We start from the raw sequence: 20,660 nt of genomic DNA, 5'->3' as shown, positions 1-20,660 counted from the left end.
AGCGGCTTAAATAGCTGCCTCCGCCCCCCCTTTCGAACTCCTCTTTTATTATCCCCGTGCGCCCCGTTGGACCCTGCTGCTGGGCCCGCTAGTGGGCTCGATCGGCCGCCCGAGTCGCCTTTGGGCTTGATTTGGGTAGCTTCCGTAAGCTACTATGGGCCCAGCAGCGGTGGTCGGGCATTTTTTTTTAAAACTTCACTTTTTCAATTATTTTGGCAGAAAGTAGCGGCCAGAAACAACATCAAACAAAATCATCATCAGTACAACATATATGCCCAGGTAGCAAACAACAAACAAAATCATCATCATGCCCAGGTAGTATAACATATGCAATGTCATCTCCAAATTTATTACATATATCTTTTATCAAAACACAAACAAATAACTTATCAAGTTTTCTTGCAGACACGTACGAATAAAAAACGACAAAGGTTCGTGCGACCACTTTTATTCTTCGTACAAACCAACCTGCATCTGTACCTACGCCCAGTTCCTGAACAAAACATAAAGAATTGGTGAGCAATTATAGTTGCTAAAATCAAAGTAGGAACATAACAACAATAAGAAGATAACATCTTACTTCTCGTTCAAATGACATGTAGCCTTATTATGACCTGCTTGACTACACAAACTGCACAAAGGACCACTTTTCTTCTCTGTAAAATCTTTTGGCCTACCATTCTTTGTAACGCCGGGCCCCCCTTTGACCGCCCCTTCTTAGGTGCACCATTCGTCGAAACTTTCTGAGGATCACCAATACCAGGCTCAACTTGTTGCACTTGACTTGCCTCCTTCTTCAGCATAGCATACCTTCTACTTCCTATAAGTTCCTCCTCTGAAATCTTTTTCTGTGCTATTATGTTGTCTAGACACTTCATCAACTCATCGAACAAGAAGGGATCATTTGCTGCAACATGAGCAGCTTGTGCGGTTTTAATGGATATTGCACTATACCGTTCTCTCTCCAATGGCCCTGACCAACCCCATCCAAACATATCACTCTTCCTCTGCACAGGCAACCCATCTCTTGCATGTTTGGACAACCGATGAAGGACACAACACTTTGGTATTTCAGTTAAATTCAGATGATGGAGAACAAACAGAATGTGTTTGCATGGCAGCCCTTTCCGAACCATCCTAAGACAACTGCATGTAATAGTTTCTTCTGAGTTACCTGGTTCATAAACAACATTGTACCTAAACTTGTGGTTATCCTTCCATGTCACAATGAATGTCTCACGCCCAATTCCCACGAGCGTCTCAAATATCTCCAGCTGACCCATCTTATGCAAATCATCTTGCAAGATGTAGAAATTAGCAGGTGTGAATACTTTGGCGGCATGCTCCTCAAGGACTTTATATTCAGTAACAGACGGTGGTTCCTTCTGGAATGCCTCGCAGTCATCGTACGCCTCGTTCTCACGCAGGCGAACTATACAGTTCTCATAATGCACCACCAAATCAACAATTGTCATACTGTAGTCCAGGTGAAGGTGAAGGCAGGAGCTGAGGCTTTCACTCCTCTGGTTACTTCGCATACCAAGAAAAAAACCATCGGAAAGATATGAAGCTGCCCACAGTCTCCTCTTCCTGTACATCCTGTCAAGCCACTCTTCAGTTCTATCCGTCTTCCACTTATCATAGAAAGCTTTCCATCTCTGCTCAAAGTTCGCTTGAGAGGTGGCATAGTACAGGAGCGATCTGAACTCATCCAGTGACTTGTAATGCAGGTGCCTCTGCATATTTTTCTCGATATGCCACGAACAAAGACGATGGAAAACATCTGAAAGGACGGTCCGAATAGCCCGGATCATTGCAGCGTCACCGTCTGTGATTATTGACTTTGGCTTCACCTGACAGTTTGCCTTCATAAATGTCTGCAGCAGCCACACGTATGTCCCTTCCGTCTCGTCAGCAATGATGGCACAACCAAACACTGTGGTGCAACGGTGGTTGTTAACTCCTACAAAGGGGACGAACGACATACCGTATCTGTTCATCTTATACGTGCTATCAAACACGACCACATCTCCGTAGTCCTGATAGTCCCTCCGCGACTGTGCATCGCACCAGAACATACTCTTCAGTCGCCCTTCCTTGTCACGCACATACTCAAAAAAAACTCAGGGTCCTTCTCCTTCCTACTCCTCATAATGCCAACTGCCGTCTCTGCATCACCCTTTGCAATGAGCTTCATTTTTTCTCTGCAACAAAGATTGTAAATGTCCCTCCTGATAAGCCCGCACTTATCGTACGAACCGTATCTGCTGATGAAGTTGTCCATTATAATATGCTTTCTTATCCCGGCCGCTTCCATGGCCAATATCTCGGCCCTCTGCCCATCTCCAATCCGTCTGTGTGACCATAAAAAACAAACCTCGTCGGGCCGAGCCATCGCGTGGTTGTGATCATCCACGAATGATGCGACGAACCAAACGCCACGTTCTCTGTCCAGCTTCACCACCATATGTGCACCGCAGTCACAACGAGTCTCCGGTCTAAGCCTGCGCTTGCGGCCCTCCATGGTTATGAACTTGCTCTGCCTTCTCCCAGCCCTGGAGCAAAGAAACCGCCGGTACCGGATCATTCCCGAAGCACCTCGTTTCACCTTCTGTTTCCTTATGCTAAACCCGTGTTCTCTGGCGTGATTGTTGTAGAATATGTATGCATCCCCTTGCGACCGAAAGGTCATAGCCATGACCTTCCAATGTGTCTCAAGCATCTTCTGCTGCCTTTGAGCCTCCTCAATATCGATCTCTCCCTCATCGTGATCAACGCTCGGACCATCTGACTCCTCCTACAACATTCATTTCAAAATATATATGTCAATTATTATCATTTAAATCATACTATTGATCCATGTACAACATCTATCAACTAACCTGGCTCAAGTTATCTGCAAATGATTCCTGCCAACTATGTTGCACATTGTCAACATCCACATCTTCCTGGAAATTTGTACACAAAGATATACAGTTAGCCATGCCATACTTTGCAATTTCGAAAATAAAAAAAAAATACGACACTTACGTTTTCGCTATTTGCGCCATGTTCATTATTATCAAAATCCTTCGGAGGTAAGATATCATATGACGAGACGGAATCGTTGTCGCTGCTGTCATCATCTTCGTTCAAGTTATCGTTATTGGTCTTAGTCACCTTATCAGTACCATTCTCATCCCTCCCGAATGCAGATTCTTCGTCCATGTCAACACGCCTAACTCACAGAACTGCAAAACATCGTGTGTTAGGTTTAGTACAATGCATCATGCCCAAAGCAACGCTAGTTCTGTAAATCATGCCCTAGTCCGTAGAGGAGGCGCTGCGGCGGGAGGTTTTGATGAACCCTAAACCCTAAATCCGTACATGCATGAACTAGCCCTCACTTCTATCCAGCGGCGAGTCTACTAGACAGGCTTAAACAGGCTCAAGCCTACCCTCCAGAAAAACAATTTTTTTAGTACTGTTATTACTACTTTCATCCCAGCTCATTACTACATCTATTATCCAGTAGAAAACACACAACACCACGCATGCGCAGTTACGGGCAGCACAAACGAATGACCAGCCTGCATCAACTGTGTAATTACTCGTTCATGTACTGTAAACGAATTTAGTGCCCAACGCAACTTATTTGCAAAAAAAGAAAAATAAAAAAATGAGTTTGCATGCATGTATTCCTCACGCGAAACCTGTATCTATCCCGCTAGGTTTAGATGACGGGCATGACAAACCTTGGCCTGCGGTGTAGACGTCGACGACGTTCGACGACAGTGCTGCGGAGGCGGCGTCAGACGTCGGGCCCTTCACGTCCCCGGCGTACAACGACGACGGTTAGATGTGGCGACGGACGGCGTTGCGACGGCGAGGGCGGTGTCGGACGGGGTTCGGGCGGCGAGGGCAGCGTCAGACGTCGGGCCCTTCACGTCCGCGTCGTCGGACGACGGTGAGATGCGGCGACGGGCGACGTTGGGACGGTGAGATGCGGCGACGGGTGAAGTTGGGACGGTGAGATGCGGCGACGGGGGCGGCGGCGGGCGACGTCCAGACGCCGAGGGCGGCGACGGGCGACGTTGGGACGGCGAGGGTGGCCTCGCACGGGGTTCGGACGGCGGCGATCCGCTGCGGCGGCGATCGCCAACTCTGGAAATACCGTGATTAGCGGGCGGGCGACTAGATGGGCGGGCGAGAAGATGGGGGCGGGCCCAGATCATGGGTACTTTTTTTTTTCATGCGCGCGGTATACGTATGCCCGGCAGAGCTGTACAATACGAGGTGGGCATACGTTTCTTTCGTATGCCCATTCTGCCCTTCTACGTTTTGTTGGGGGGGAGGGGGTCTACCGAAGCAAGGCCCACGATACTTTCCTCGAAGTTCTTGTTATGTTATGGGCGATCCGGTGGGCGAGGCAGAAAATGATTCCCAAGGAGGAGTTTCATAGTTAGTTATCTACTACCTAATCATACGACACTATTTGGATGAACTGCGGGTTTAGCCTAGCCACAACCAGACTGAAGGAGTCAGCTAGGCTCACCTTCCATCGTGTTGGATCCCTCCTTCCCTTGTATACATGAAGCTCAATGTGGACGGTGTTGTAGCCAAGGTAACGAGCAAAGGGGCGGTGGGCATCTGTTGTTTTCATGAGCATGGAACGTTTCAAGGGGCATCGACGGTTTTTTTTATGGCCTAACTGATCTGGAAACCCCGGACACACATGTGTGTAGAGAAGCTTTGGTGTTGGGGAAGGACATGTTCACCTCGACTCTCAAGGCACCATCGAGTTTTATGAGGACTAAAACCACAACAAGAATTATGGAACGGAGGAAATATCGTATAATTCTTTTTTTTCTTCTCTCTTTTGTAAGGTGAATATTACTTCCTCCGTTCCAAATAATCCGTCCCAAAATAAGTAACTCAACTTTATAACAAATGTTTTGAGAAGAAAAGAGTATATGATTCTGAAGGAGATTAAATACGCATCAAAGTTTTTAAAAGCGCATCTTCAACTTTGGACGGCCAGAACGTACTAACAGGTAATCCAAAAATGCTAAACGTACAGGCTGTTACATGAGTTTTTTTTTTGGCGGGAACTGTTACATGAGCTTTACGGGGACCCTTTCCTTCAATTCGCTCCATCCCCCTGATTTTCAGGTGGATGGGCCTCCTCCCTCCCCTTAATCCAATGATGCCAGCTTAAAGCTACCCCGTAAAACCCTGTAAGGGTCCGTCGCTGTAGCATTACTGCAGGGAATCCCACATGCTAGCTACTCCCTCCGTTCCTAAATAAGGTCTTTCTAGAGATTTCAACAAATGACTACATACGGAGCAAAATGAGTGAAACTACACTCTAAAATATGCCTATATACGTTCGTATGTGATAGTCCATTTGAAATATCTAAAAAGACTTATATTTAGAAACGGGGGGAGTACAACGGAAGCGCACTCTCTGTTCCGGATCATCTTTGTATAACCTTGAAAAGTGACATGGAATAATATTCATTCTTCCTCTGAAAAAATAATAATAATGGTGACTAGATACAGAGTGTATCTTGACAGTTTGCGGTGTCATCATTATTATACAAGATTAAGATGAAAAAGAAATTGTGATGACCATTAACTAACAAGACTGTATGCTTGGTCCCAGCTGACGTCCTGCTGCTTATGTGTGTACCGTACAATCTTTGATTAATTAACCAGAAGGCCAACCAAGTGGCTAGTTTGGTGAGCGATTTAACAAACCAATCAGCAAAAAATAATCGGAGTGCCAAAGTTGACAACGTACTCTTGTTGTATCGTCGGTTAGGCAAAGGAGTACTATTAGATAACTGACTACATGCATAGGGTTGGGGCTAGGTAAGTACGGAGTCGATAGGTCAACTTACGGCATAGCACGTTCGTACGTACGTACGGCATGATCATCGCCCAAATGTCAACGAAATGCTGTCACCCAGAACATCCCACTTGGACTTGAATTCTATCTTATTGAACCTTGAGTTGTATGACTAGGTAAGGCACAAATAGGGCGCATTGAGCTCTTTTAAGTTCTGTGGTTTTTCTTTCACGTGAATCTTTATTGCATTCTAATCTTTTAGATCGATAAGTGGATCGGGAATGTGCGCTTGGAAGTAGCCTTGGCAATGGAGGTTATTCACAGGCTGGATATGGTTGCCGACTCGAGGGCCCTCCCTGGACGAAGTTGCTGGGATTGAGCTCTCTGGAGCGGATGATTGCTAGACAACGGTCTCGCTCCTCCACTTGAGGGAGGGGGACGCAAACACGGAATTCTTCCATCGGCATGCAGCCGACAACGCAAGAACATGATCACGGTCATGCATCATCATGGAGAGGTGTTCACCGGGCAGGAAAGCATTGCAGGAGTGAACGAGTACTATACGGCCTTGTTTGGCTCAGCGCCGACAAGGCACCACACCATTGACTTGGATATGCTAGGCCTTCTGTCAAGGGACTTGGCGCACCTTGAGGTCCCCTTCTTGGCGAAAGACGTGGAAAAGACAATCAAGTCCATGCCAATGGACAAATTGCCGGGGCCTAAAGGATTCACAGATCGATTCTTTGCGACATGCTGGTATATAATCAAGTGGGATTTCATGCAAGCACTTGACGACTTCTTCCATGGAGATATGTGTGGGCTGCCAGCATCAACAAGGCCATTGTGTCGCCTTTGTCGAAGAGAGAAGGGGTTGTGGATATCCAGGACTACCGACCGGTGAGCCTAGTGCACAGAGCGGTCAAAATATTTGAAAAAGTGCTTGCAACAAGATTGACCGAGGATCTCCCGAAGCTCGTTGGACACCATCAAAGTGCGTTTGTCCAGGGACACTCTTTGCACGACAACTTCATGCTGGTGCAATCCACAACAAGACATTTGCATGAGTTGAAGAAACCAATGGTGATCCTAAAGCTTTACATATCAAAGGCATTTGACTCTGTTCGGTGGCCGTTTATTTTGGAGGTTTTAACATGGATGAGTTTTGGGAGGAGATGGATCTCCTGGATGTGCGGGCTATTAGCAACTGCCTCCACAAGGATCATGGTAAACGGGATAGCAGGAAAGCCAATCTTGAACTGTCAAGGGCTAAGGCAAGGGGCTCCACTGTCCCCAATGATATTTATCCTCTGCATGGAGCCACTGCAGTATCTCTTCCATTTGGCTGCAACCAAAGGTATGCTAGCGCCCCTAGCCCGTTCTGGCGTTCATCAGCGTGTGTTGATGTTTGCTGACGATGTGATGATTTTCTTCAAGCCCGTGGAGCTTGAGTACATGGTTTCTAGAGCCATTTTGGACCTCTTTGGGCATGCGTCTGGGCTTTCTGTGAACATGGCAAAAAGTGCAGCAATGGCCATAAGGTGCTCTCAGGAGGAGGTGAACACCGTGTGTACTTTGCTTGGTTGTACGAGTGGGGCGTTTCCATGCACGTACTTGGGACTGCCTCTAACAATTCGGAAGCAAACAAAGGCGCAGCTTCAGGGTCTCATGGACCAACTAGCGAACTGCCTCCCAAACTGGCGGACCCTTACTACCTAAGAGTGGGCGCCTGATACTAATCACTTCAATATTATGCGCGATTCCAATACACACTATGCTTGCACTGGACTTGCCTCCCAAGACGTTATCAGCGATGGTTGGAATTTGTCGAGGATTCCTTTGGTGCGGAAAGAAGGAGGCCAATGGAGGAAACTACGCGGTTGCATGGGACATGGGTTTGTTGACCTAAGTGGGCTGGTGGTTTGGGCATCCCAAATCTGTTGCGAATATGCCCTAGAGGCAATAATAATATTATTATATTTCCATGTTCATAATTAAGAGTTTATATTCTATGTTATAAGTGCTATGATGCTGGAATATGCGACTCAGTGGAAAACTCATATGCACGTGTGCAATAATTAACGGTAAAGAATAGGTTCCTAGTCGTGCCTCTAAGACTGGCTCAAGTCTTGCTGGTGATCATGTCTTCCCAAGCCCACGTATTTACAAAAGTACCCTTATATTTTATCAAAACCAGTGCACACCCCTTCTCTAAGTTTCCTCTCGAGGAACTCAGATTTAACTTAGATGGGGTGGATTACATGTTGAATTTGACAAGACACAAGGTTCCATTTGCAAATGTGGAAAATGACCGCATGCACACATATCTTGATGTAATATGCTAGCGATCGAGATTTTGGCCACATCAAGCCCCGAGCTCACATTTAACTTTTGGCTTGGAGGTATTTCCTCGCATGGTTTAACTGCTAACTTTTCTAGATGACTCAGTTCAATAAGGCATAGCATCCATGAGACACATTTGATTGATGACTAACATTGATACAACCAGCCTTAAATAACCATGATTGCATAGCAAACACGCACAATACTTATCACACCAAAGTACGATGGGCCATGAACGTGAGAAAGAACCAAACACATGCCGGGGATGTTCGTGTCACCACTCAAGTTAGGTGTGATAATGGGCTAAAGAGCATACAGACTCTAACCTTCTCCCATGGCGTTTTAGTTAAGCCACCCTCCCTTGCTCCATCCTCCCCGAACGAAAGAATTCTGAGTGCACATGTCCAAACAAATGGGGAAATATACAAAATTAACACTAGACAAAACAAAATTTGGCAAAGATGCAAGAATAACACATGTAGTCCATCATGATCGAGATCGCACCATCATGAAAATAAACAGTCAGTGCAAGGAAATGCCGGTGTGCATCATCCACCGTCGAGTCCTTCACGCAATGCGCGGCGATTCCATTGTCATGTAGTCTATTTGGTTTTATTTCCATGTTATTTGGAACTAGCTATCACAGTGACACTAGGTTTGATCCTCCTTATACTTACATGCTATCTACACCGTAGAGCCTCCCAGACATCCTCGTCACCACTAGCATGGGAAGCGAAATTGAAATTCAACCTAGTTATCTTCTTCCTTTTTGTTATAATCCAATCCTTGAATCTATATCTTCAATGGGAATGTAGCAAAGGTGAGGAGAAAGACACAGTGAAAGAAGAGTTTGAGAGGGTCAACACGTGGCAACAATCTAGATAGCCATCAGTTGTTCTACGACCAGATTAGGGACCGTCAAACTGTCTGCAACTATCCGGACCGCGCGGTTTGGACATGTTTTGCCATCCAATACGGTCCTATATCGATCCCCTCGATGGTCCGAACGTCCTTTTTCTCACAAACTAGAAGCAAACCTGGGTGGGGTATTGGGGAACGTTGCATGGGAAACAAAAAAAATTCCTACGCTCACCAAGATCAATCTAGGAGATGGACATCTATGAGAGGAGAGATTGCATATACATATCCTTGTAGATCGCTAAGCAGAAGCGTTAAGAAACACAGTTGATGTAGTCGAATGTCTTCGCGATCCAATCATGATCTGTCCCGTGAACTCCTGATCCAAGTGCCGAACGGACGACACCTCCGCGTTCAACACACGTACGGCTAGATGACGCCTTCACCTCCTCGATCGAGCGAGCGATGGTGAAGTAGTAGCTCTAGTCCACTGTCAACACGACGGCGTGGTGGCGGTGGCGGTGGTGGAGTCTCAGCAGAGCTTCGCTAAGCACTACGGAGAGGAAGATGGCTATGAGGGAGAGGGAGGGCAGCGCCGTGGCACAGATGGGTGCAGCTGCCCTCCCTATACCCCTCTATATATAGGGGGAGGGAGGAGGGTGGCGCCCCTAGGGTTTCCCCTAGGGAGCGGCGGCCACAGATGGGAGTTGGGGCGGCCAGGGTTTGGGTGCCCCCTAGGTGCCTTGCCCCCCAAGCCAGGGGGAGGCAGCCCTAGGGGGCGCACTGAACCCCTCTGGTGATCGTGGGAGGGGGGCTTGGGGGTGCATAACCCCTTAGTCGGCTGGCGTGCTCTGCTACCTCTTGAGCTTGCGTTGGTTTTTCCCTTGAAGAGGAAAGGGTGATGCAGCAAAGTAGCATAAGTATTTCCCTCAGTTTTCAGAACCAAGGTATCAATCCAGTAGGAGACAACACACAAGTCACCGAATACCTGCACAAACAATCAAGAACTTGCAACCAACGCGACAAAGGGGTTGTCAATCCCTTCACGGTCACTCATAAAAGTGAGATCTGATAGAGATAATAAAGTAAATATTTTTGGTATTTTTGGTTTTATAGATTGGAAAGTAAAGATTGCAAAATAGTAACTAGATTCAACAATATGGAAAAGAGACTTAATATAATGGAAGAGATTCAATATAATGGAAAAGAGATTCAATATAATGGAAAAGAGACCTGGGGGCCATAGGTTTCACTAGTGGCTTCTCTAGAGATAACATGTATTACGGTGGGTGAACAAATTACTTCCGAGCAATTTATAGAAAAGCGCATAATTATGATGACATCTAAGGCAATGATGATGAACATAGGCATCACGTCTGTGTTAACTAGATCGACTCCTGCCTGTATCTACTACTATTACTCCACACATCGACCGCTATCCAGCATGCATCTAGAGTATTAAGTTCATAAGAACGGAGTAACACATTAAGTAAGATGACATGATGTAGAGGGATAAACTCAAGCAATATGATATAAACCCCATATTTTTATCCTTGATGGCAACAATACAATACATGCCTTGCTGCCCCTACCGTCACTGGGAAAGGACACCGCAAGATTGAACCCAAATCTAAGCACTTCTCCCATGGCAAGAAAGATCAATCTAGTAGGCCAAACTAAACCGATAATTCGAAGAGACTTGCAAAGATATCAAATCATGCATATAAGAATTCAGAGATGAACCAAATAATATTCACAGACAATCTTGATCATAAATCCACAATTCATCGGATCTCAGCAAACAAACCGCAAAAGAGTATTACATCGAATAGATCTCCAAGAACATCAAGGAGAACTTTGTATTGAGAATCAAAGAGAGAGAATAAGCCATCTAGCTACTAATTATGGACCCGAAGGTCTGTGGTAAACTACTCACGCTTCATCGGAGAGGCAATGGTGTTGATGTAGAAGCCCTCCGTGATCGATTCCCCCTTCGGCAGATCGCCGAAAAAGGCCCCAAGATGGGATCTCACAGGTACAGAAGGTTGCGGAGGTGGAAAAGTGGTTTCGTGGCTCCCCCTGATGTTTTTAGGGTATAAGAGTATATATAGGCGAAAGAACTAGGTCGGTGGAGCTATGAGGGGCCCACAAGGGTGGGGGCGCGCCTACCCCCTAGGCGCGCCCTCCTGCCTCATGGACACCTCGTTGCATCTCTGACTTCAACTCCAAGTCTTCTGGTTCACTTTCAGTCCAAGAAAGATCAATGTGAAGGTTTCATTCCGTTTGGACTCCGTTTGGTATTCCTTTTCTCCAGAACTCTAAAATAGGCAAAAAAAAAACAGAAACTGGCACTGGGCCTCCGGTTAATAGGTTAGTCCCAGAAATAATATAAAAGAACATATTAAAGCCCATTAAATATCCAAAATAGATAATATAATAGCATGGAACAATCAAAAGTTATAGATACGTTGGAGACGTATCAAGCATCCCCAAGCTTAATTCGTGCTCATCCTCGAGTAGGTAAATGATTAAAACATAATTTTTGATGTGGAATGCTACCTAACATATTTATCAATGTAATTTTATTTATTGTGACATGAATGTTCAGATCTGAAAGATTCAAAACAAAAGTTTAATATTGACATAAAAATAATAATACTTCAAGCATACTAACAAAGCAATCATGTCTTCTCAAAATAACATGGCCAAAGAAAGCTATCCCTACAAAATCATATAGTTCGGTTATGCTCTATCTTCATCACACAAAGTATTTAATCATGCACAACCCCGATGACAAGCCAAGCAATTGTTTCATACTTTTAATGTTCTCAAACTTTTTCAATCTTCACATAATACATGAGCGCGAGCCATGGGCATAACACTATAGGTGGAATAGAATGGTGGTTGTGGAGAAGACAAAAAGGAGAAGATAGTCTCACATCAACTAGGCGTATCAACGGGCTATGGTGATGCCCATCAATAGATATCAATGTGAGTGAGTGGGGATTGCCATGCAACGGATGCACTAGAGCTATAAGTATATGAAAGCTCAACAAGAAACTAAGTGGGTGTGCATCCAACTTGCTTGCTCACGAAGACCTAGGGCACTTTGAGGAAGCTCATCATTAGAATATACAAGCCAAGTTCTATAATGAAAAATTCCCACTAGTATATGAAAGTGACAACATAGGAGACTCTCTATCATGAAAATCATGGTGCTACTTTGAAGCACAAGTGTGGAAAAATGATAGTAGCATTGCCCCTTCTCTCTTTTTCTCTCATTTTTTTATTCTTTTATTTGGGACTTTTCTCTTTTTTTATGGCCTCTTTTTTTCTCTTTTTTTTCGTCCAAAGTCTCATCCCGACTTGTGGGGGAATCATAGTCTCCATCATCCTTTCCTCACTTGGGACAATGCTCTAATAATTAAGACGATCACACTTTTATTTACTTACAACTCGAGAATTACAACTCAATACTTAGAACAAAATATGACTCTATGTGAATGCCTCCGGAGATGTATTGGGATGTGCAATTATTCAAAAGTGACATGTACGAAAAATTATGAATGGTGACTTTGCCACAAATACGATGTCAACTACATGATCATGCAAGGCAATATGACAATGATGGAGCGTGACATAATAAGCGGAACGGTGAAAAGTTGCATGGCTATATATCTCGGAATTGCTATGGAAATGCCATAATAGGTAGGTATGGTGGCTGTTTTGAGGAAGGTATATGATGGGTGTATGGTACCGGCGAAAGTTGCGCGGTACTAGAGAGGCTAGCAATGGTGGAAGGGTGAGAGTGCGTATAATCCATGGGCTCAACATTAGTCATAAAGAACTCACATACTTATTGCAAAAATCTATTAGTTATCGAAACAAAGTACTACGCGCATGCTCCTAGGGGGATAGATTGATAGGAAAAGACCATCGCTCGTCCCCGACCGCCACTCATAAGGAAGACAATCAATAAATAAATCATGTTCCAACTTCATCACATAATGGTTCACCATACGTGCATGCTACGGGAATCACAAACTTTAACACAAGTATCTCTCAAATTCAAAACTACTCTACTAGCATGACTCTATATCACCATCTTCATATCTCAAAACAATCATAAAGAATCAAACTTCTCATAGTATTCAATGCACTTTATATGAAAGTTTTTATTATACCCATCTTAGATGCCCATCATATTAGGACTAGTTTTATAACCAAAGCAAATTACCATGCTGTTCTAAAAGGCTCTCAAAATAATATAAGTGAAGCATGAGATTTCAACAATTTCTATAAAATAAAACCACCGCCGTGCTCTAAAAGATATAAGTGAAGCACTAGAGCAATATTGTCTAGCTCAAATGATATAAGTGAAGCACATAGAGTATTCTAATAAATTCCGATTCATGCGTGTCTCTCCCAAAAGGTGTGTACAACAAGTATGATTGTGGTAAACTAAAAAGCAAAGACTCAAATCATACAAGACACTCCAAGCAAAACACATATCATGTGGTGAATAATAATATAGCCTCAAGTAAAGTTACCGATAGACGAAGACGAAAGAGGGGATGCCTTCCGAGGCATCCCCAAGCTTAAGCTTTTGGTTGTCCTTGAATTTTACCTTGGGGTGACTTGGGAATCCCCAAGATTAGGCTCTTTACACTCCTTATTCCAAAATCCATCAAATCTTTACCCAAAACTTGAAAACTTCACAACACAAAACTTCAACAGAAAATCTCATGAGCTCCGTTAGTATAAGAAAATAAACCACCACTTTAAGGTACTGTAATGAACTCATTATTTATTTATGTTCGTGTTAAACCTACTATATTCCATCTTCTCTATGGTTCATACCCCCCCTCCCCGATACTACTCATAGATTCATCAAAATAAGCAAACAACACACGAAAAACAGAATCTGTCAAAAACAGAACAGTCTGTAGCAATCTGTAACTTTAGAATACTTATGTAACTACAAAAATTATGAAATAAATTGATGGACTTGAGGACTTTGTATATTAATGATCTTCAAAACTAATCAACCTAAAATCACTCTTCTGTAAAAAATTACAGCTATTCTCGTGAGCGCAAAAGTTTCTGTTTTTTACAGCAAGATCGCAAAGACTTCACGCAAGTCCTCCCAAAGGTTCCACTTGGCACAAACACTAATTAAAACATAAAACCACATATAAACAGAAGCTAGATGAATTATTTATTACTAAATAGGATCAAAAAGCAAAAAAATAAAATTGGGTTGCCTCCCAACAAGCGCTATCGTTTAACGCCCCTAGATAGGCATAATAACAAGAATAGATCCAGGTATTGCCATCTTTGGTATGCAATCCATAAGTGGCTCTCGTAATAGATTCATAAGGCAATTTTATTTTCTTCCTAGGAAAGTTTTCCATGCCCTTCCTTAACGGAAATTGGAATCTAATATTTCCTTCTTTCATATCAATAATTGCACCAATCGTTATAAGGAAAGGTCTACCAAGAATAATAGGACATGTAGGATTGTAATCTATATCAAGAACAATGAAATCTACGAGCACATAATTCCTATTTGCAACAATAAGAACATCATTAATCCTTCCCATAGGTTTCTTAATGGTGGAATCCGCAAGATGCAAATTTAAAGAACAATCATCAAATTCACGGAAACCTAGCACATCACACAAAGTTTTTGGAATCGTGGAAACACTAGCACATAAGCATGAGGAGAATTTAACACAGATGGCAACAAGGAAATACAATCTATTAAAGAACAATTATCATAATTAAATTCCTTAAAATCCAAAATAGTGGGTTCATTGCTATTTAAAGTTTTGACCTCTTCAATCCCACTTTTATCAATTTTTGCATATAGGTCTAAAAACTCCGAATCATTGGGACGACTTTTAACTAAAGTTGACTCGTCTCCAGTCCCATCTTTATCAAGATTCATATTGGTAAACAAAGATTTAATAGGAGTCACATAAATCACTTTTAGATCTTCATCATTATTATCATGAAAACTAGAAGAACACGCTTTCACAAGCCAATCTTTTTTAGCACGCATCCTAGTGGTTCTTTCTTTGCACTCATCAATGGAAATTCTCATAGCTTTGAGAGACTCATTGATATCATGCTTAGGTGGAATAGATCTAAGTTTCAAAGAATCAACATCAAGAGAAATTCTATCCACGTTCCTAGCCAACTCATCAATCTTAAGCAATTTTTCTTCATTCAAAGCATTGAAATTCTTTTGCCAACTCATAATTTTTTTAACACCATTCTCAAAATCAGAGGGAATCTTATTAAAATTTCCATAAGAGTTGTTGTAGGAATTACCATAATTATTAGAGGAATTACTAGGAAACGACCTAGGATTAAAGTTTCCTCTTTACGCGTTGTTACCAAAATTGTTCCTACCAAAAAAATTCACATCCATAGATTCATTATTATTCTCAATCAAAGTGGACAAAGGCGTACACTACAAAAAAAAGACACATCCGTGACATTTTGGGCCGAACGATTTTTTTTTCTGTCATACATATGACACTTCTATGACGGTAATTGTGACAGAACCCGGTATCATCATAGATGTGGTGGGCTCCTACTTCTATGACAAAAAATCATGACAGAAAATGGGCTTTTCGTCCTGGGCGGGCCGGAGACACAGCTGCATGACATTCTTTGGGCCGTCCATGACGGAAAAAACCGTGGTAGAAGCGAGGGGTAGGAAAATTTCGGGGAGTTGCCGGTTACGGTGGGAGGTCGGGGGCTGAGCGATGCGTGTTTCTCTCGTACACGTACGCACGTGTGTGCGAGGCATTGGCTCTAACTGAACCCGAGCGAGGCGTTGGGCTCTAACTGAACCCGAGCGATTGCACTGCAGGCTACACATTACTGAACCCGAGCGATCGATCGATGGCTGTTAACTGAATCCGATGGAGTGATTCCTTCGCTACTGCTGCTAACTGAAGCCGATCGATTGGATGAACAGTGAGCGTTGTGCGAGGGGGCGGGGGGTTGGATGAACAGTGAGCGGTGGCGTTGCCTCTGGATGAACAGGACCCCGTGGTGTGGAGGACTGGATGAATAGTAGACGGTGGAGGGGTGGCCGTGGAGGGGTGGTTGAACAGGACCCCGTGGTGTGGAGGGCTGGATGAATAGTAGACGGTGGAGGGCTGGATGAACAGTAGACGGTGGAGGGGTGGTTGAACAGTAGCCGGTGGAGTAGCGCACGGTGGAGGCTGGATGAACAGGAGCCCGTGGAGGCTGGAGGAGGTCGACGGTAGCCCGTGGAGGCTGGAGGAGGTCGATGGTGGAGATGAACAGTGTCCCGTGGAGTCCCGTTTTGCGGTACGCCACACCCCTCCCGATGAACAAGACCCCTGTTTTGACCGTAGTGCTCCAACACAAGTCCGTTTCGTCCGTTTTGCGGTATGCCACACCCCTCCCGATCAACAAGACCCCCGTTTCGACCGTAGGAGGTCCGTTTTGTCCGTTTTGCGGTACGCCACACCCCTCCTGATCAACAGGACCCCAGTTTCGACCGTAGGAGGTCCGTTTCCTCTGTTTTGCGGTACGCCACACCCCTCCCGATCAACAGGACCCCGTTCCGAACGTGGCCGGTCGAACACAAGGCCGTTTCCTTTGTTTTGCGGTACACCAGGCCTCGTTTCCACCGCCTGTTCGGTCCAAGCCGGTTGGCTCTCACGCATTCTGTTGCCTCCCGATGAACACGACGCATTCCGTTGCCTCCCGATGAACACGACGCATTCCATTGCCTCCCCATGTACACGACGCATTCCGTTGCCTCCCCATGAACACGACGCATTCCGTTGCCTCCCCATGAACACGACGCATTCCGTTGTCTCCCCATGAACATGAGCCCTCGCTGTACGTATGCGCGACTAAGCGTTTGAGACCCCGCCCGTTTGTACACATACGTGGCCGTATTTTCTTTCTTGCACCCTGGCCGCTTTACGTACGTGTACATGCTACGTGCGCGCCTCTACTATGACACGTGCGCGCCTCTACTACGACACGTGCGCGCCTCTACTACGACACGTGCGCGCCTCTACATCGACCAGTATGTACGTACACGTTCGCGACCAGGATGACAATGCTACGTACGCTTCGACCAGGTGGGTCCCGACTGTCAGGCACTTCCTTGCCTGCAAAGATGTAGCTGGTGGGTCCCAGCAGTCAGGGGGGGCGAATCGTTTTTTTTTGCATGGACGCACTTCGTTGCGTGCGAAGGTGTAGCTGGTGGGTCCCAGCAGGCGGGGGGCGAATCGTTTTTTTTCGGACGCACTTCCTTGCATGCGAAGATGTAGCTGGTGGGTCCCAGCAGTCAGGGGGGCTAATCGTTTTTTTTTCGGACGCACTTCCTTGCGCGCGAAGATGTAGCTCGTGGGTCCCAGCAGTCAGGGGGCGAATCATTTTTTTCACGAAATACGGTGGCCCGTCCGGTGGGTCCCAGCTGTCAGGTGGAGGAATAATTATTTTGTGCGTAATAAGGAGGCACTTCCTTGCGGCTGCCGTGGACCCAGCTGTCAGCCTCTCCACGTACAGTCCACGTCCGATGGAAGTCGTTCCTTGACCACGTTGACCACGCCGCGCCGAGAGCACCACGGCGGTGGACGACGGGGAGGCCTAGGAAGGGGACGACGCGGAGCCGGGGAAGACGCGGCAGTGGATGCACACGCGGAGAGGAGTACGAGGGTTCACTGGTTCGGATGCGCTGCCGTCGCCGCATAATAACAGGGGGTGTGGGTGAGTGGAGGGATGGCCTGGCCAACGGTGGGAGTAGTAGGGGCCGGTGAGGCCTCTGCGGCAGCACAGCCGGCCACGGGAGGCAGGAGCAGGCGGCATGACCGGCGCCGCTTTGGGCGGCTGGAGCAAGAAGATGAGAGGTTGAAGAAGCACGACGGCTGTTTGATAACCCACAAGTATAGGGGATCACAACAGTTTTCGAGGGTAGAGTATTCAACCCAAATTTGTTGATTCGACACAAGGGGAGCCAAAGAATATTCTCAAGTATTAGTAGCTGAGTTGTCAATTCAACCACACCTGGAAACTTAGTATCGGCAGCAAAGTGTTTAGTAGCAAAGTAATATGATAGTTGTGGTAACGGTAACAAAAGTAAAGACAGCAAAAGTAATGTTTTTGGTATTTTGTAGTGATTGTAACAGTAACAACGGAAAAGTAAATAAGCGAGAACCAGTATATGGAAAACTCGTAGGCATCGGATCAATGATGGATAATTATGCAGGATGTGGTTCATCATGGAACAGTCATAACATAGGGTGACACAGAACTAGCTCCAGTTCATCAATGTAATGTAGGCATGTATTCCGAATATAGTCATACGTGCTTATGGAAAAGAACTTGCATGACATCTTTTGTCCTACCCTCCCGTGGCAGCGGGGTCCTATTGGAAACTAAGGGATATTAAGGCCTCCTTTTAATAGAGAATCGGAACAAAGCATTAGCACATAGTGAATACATGAACTCCTCAAACTATGATCGTCACCGGGAGTGGTTCCGATTATTGTCACTTCGGGGTTGCCGGATCATAACACATAGTAGGTGACTATAGACTTGCAAGATAGGATCAAAACTCACATATATTCATGAAAACATAATAGGTTCAGATCTGAAATCATGGCACTCGGGCCCTAGTGACAAGCATTAAGCATAGCAAAGTCATAGCAACATCAATCTCAGAACATAGTGGATACTAGGGATCAAACCCTAACAAAACTAACTCGATTACATGATAAATCTCATCCAACCCATCACCGTCCAGCAAGCCTACGATGGAATTACTCACGCACGGCGGTGAGCATCATGAAATTGGTGGTGGAGGATGGTTGATGATGACGACGACGACGAATTCCCCTCTCCGGAGCCCCGAACGGACTCCAGATCAGCCCTCCCGAGAGAGATTAGGGCTTGGCGGCGGCTCCGTATCATAAAACGCGATGATTTCTTCTCCCTGGTTTTTTTCTCCCCGAAAGCAAATATATGGAGTTGGAGTTGGCGTCGGAGGGCCACCAGGGGGCCCACGAGGTAGGGGGGCGCGCCCAGGGGGGCACCCCCACCCTCGTGGACAGGGCATGGGCCCCCTGGTCTTCATCTTTTGCGAGGATTTTTTATTAATTATCCTAAGATATTCCATGGAGTTTCAGGTCGTTCCGAGAACTTTTATTTTCTGCACAAAAACAACACCATGGCAATTCTGCTGAAAACAACGTCAGTCCGGGTTAGTTCCATTCAAATTATACAAGTTAGAGTGCAAAACAAGAGCAAAAGTGTTTGGAAAAGTAGATACGACGGAGACGTATCAACTCCCCCAAGCTTAAACCCTTGCTTGTCCTCAAGCAATTCAGTTGACAAACTGAAAGAGAAGAAGAAAAACTTTTACAAACTCTGTTTGCTCTTGTTGTTGTAAACATGAAAAGCGAGCATTCAAGTTTCAGCAAATATTATGAACTAACCATTCTCACAATAACACAAAGGTCTCACAATTACTCATATCAATAGCATAATTAGCTAGCGAGCTATAATAACAAAACTCGGATGACAACACTTTCTCAAAATAATCATAACATGATATAACGGAATGATATCTCGCTAGCCCTTTCTGAGACCGCAAAACATAAATGCAGAGCACCTTCAAAGATCAAGGACTGACTAAACATTGTAATTCATGGTAAAAGAGATCCAGTGAAGTCATACCCAACATAAACCAGTAATAATGTCAACGCAACAACTATGAGATGACGATATCTTCCATGCTAAACAAATTATAGGCGGTTCCCAAACAGAATGGTAAAGTTTATACTCCCCTTCCTCCACAAGCATCAATCCATGGCTTGCTTGAAACAACGAGTGCCTCCAACATTCAACGGGTCCCAAGGGGAGTTTTGTTTGCAATTATTTTGATTTAGTTTGCATAAAGCATGGGACTGGGCATCCCGGTGACCAGCCATTTTCTCGTGAATGAGGAGCGGAGTCCACTCCTCTTGAGAATAACCGCCTAACATGGAAGATAAGGGCAGCCCTAGTTGAAACATGAGCTGCTCGAGTATACAAAACAGAATTTCATTTGAAGGTTTGGAGTTTGGCACATACAAATGTACTTAGAACGGCAGGTAAATACCGCATATAGGAAGGTATAGTGGACTCATATGGGACAACTTTGGGGTTTTAAGGAGTTTGGATGCACAAGCAGTATTCCCTCTTAGTACAGGTGAAGGCTAGCAAAAGATTGGGAAGCGACCAACTGGGAGAGCGACAACAGTCGTAAACATGCATCAAAATTAATTTACACCAAATACAAGCATGAGTAGGATATAATCTACCATGAACATAAATATCATGAAGGTTATTTTGATTTGATTCAACTACATGCGTGAACATGTGCCAAGTCTAGTCACTCAATTCATTTAAAGGAGGATACCATCCCCTCATACCACATCATAATCATTCTAATACCATGTTGGCACGCAAGGCAAACCATTATAACTCATAGCTAATCAAGCATGGCACAAGCAACTATAATCTCTAAATGTCATTGCAAATATGCTTACTTCATAATAGCTAACCCAGGAATGATGAATCATCATATTTA

This window comes from Triticum dicoccoides, chromosome 5B, assembly GCF_002162155.2.
Source record: "Triticum dicoccoides isolate Atlit2015 ecotype Zavitan chromosome 5B, WEW_v2.0, whole genome shotgun sequence".
Taxonomy (NCBI): domain Eukaryota; kingdom Viridiplantae; phylum Streptophyta; class Magnoliopsida; order Poales; family Poaceae; genus Triticum; species Triticum dicoccoides.
Note: the sequence above shows the minus strand (reverse complement) of the source record.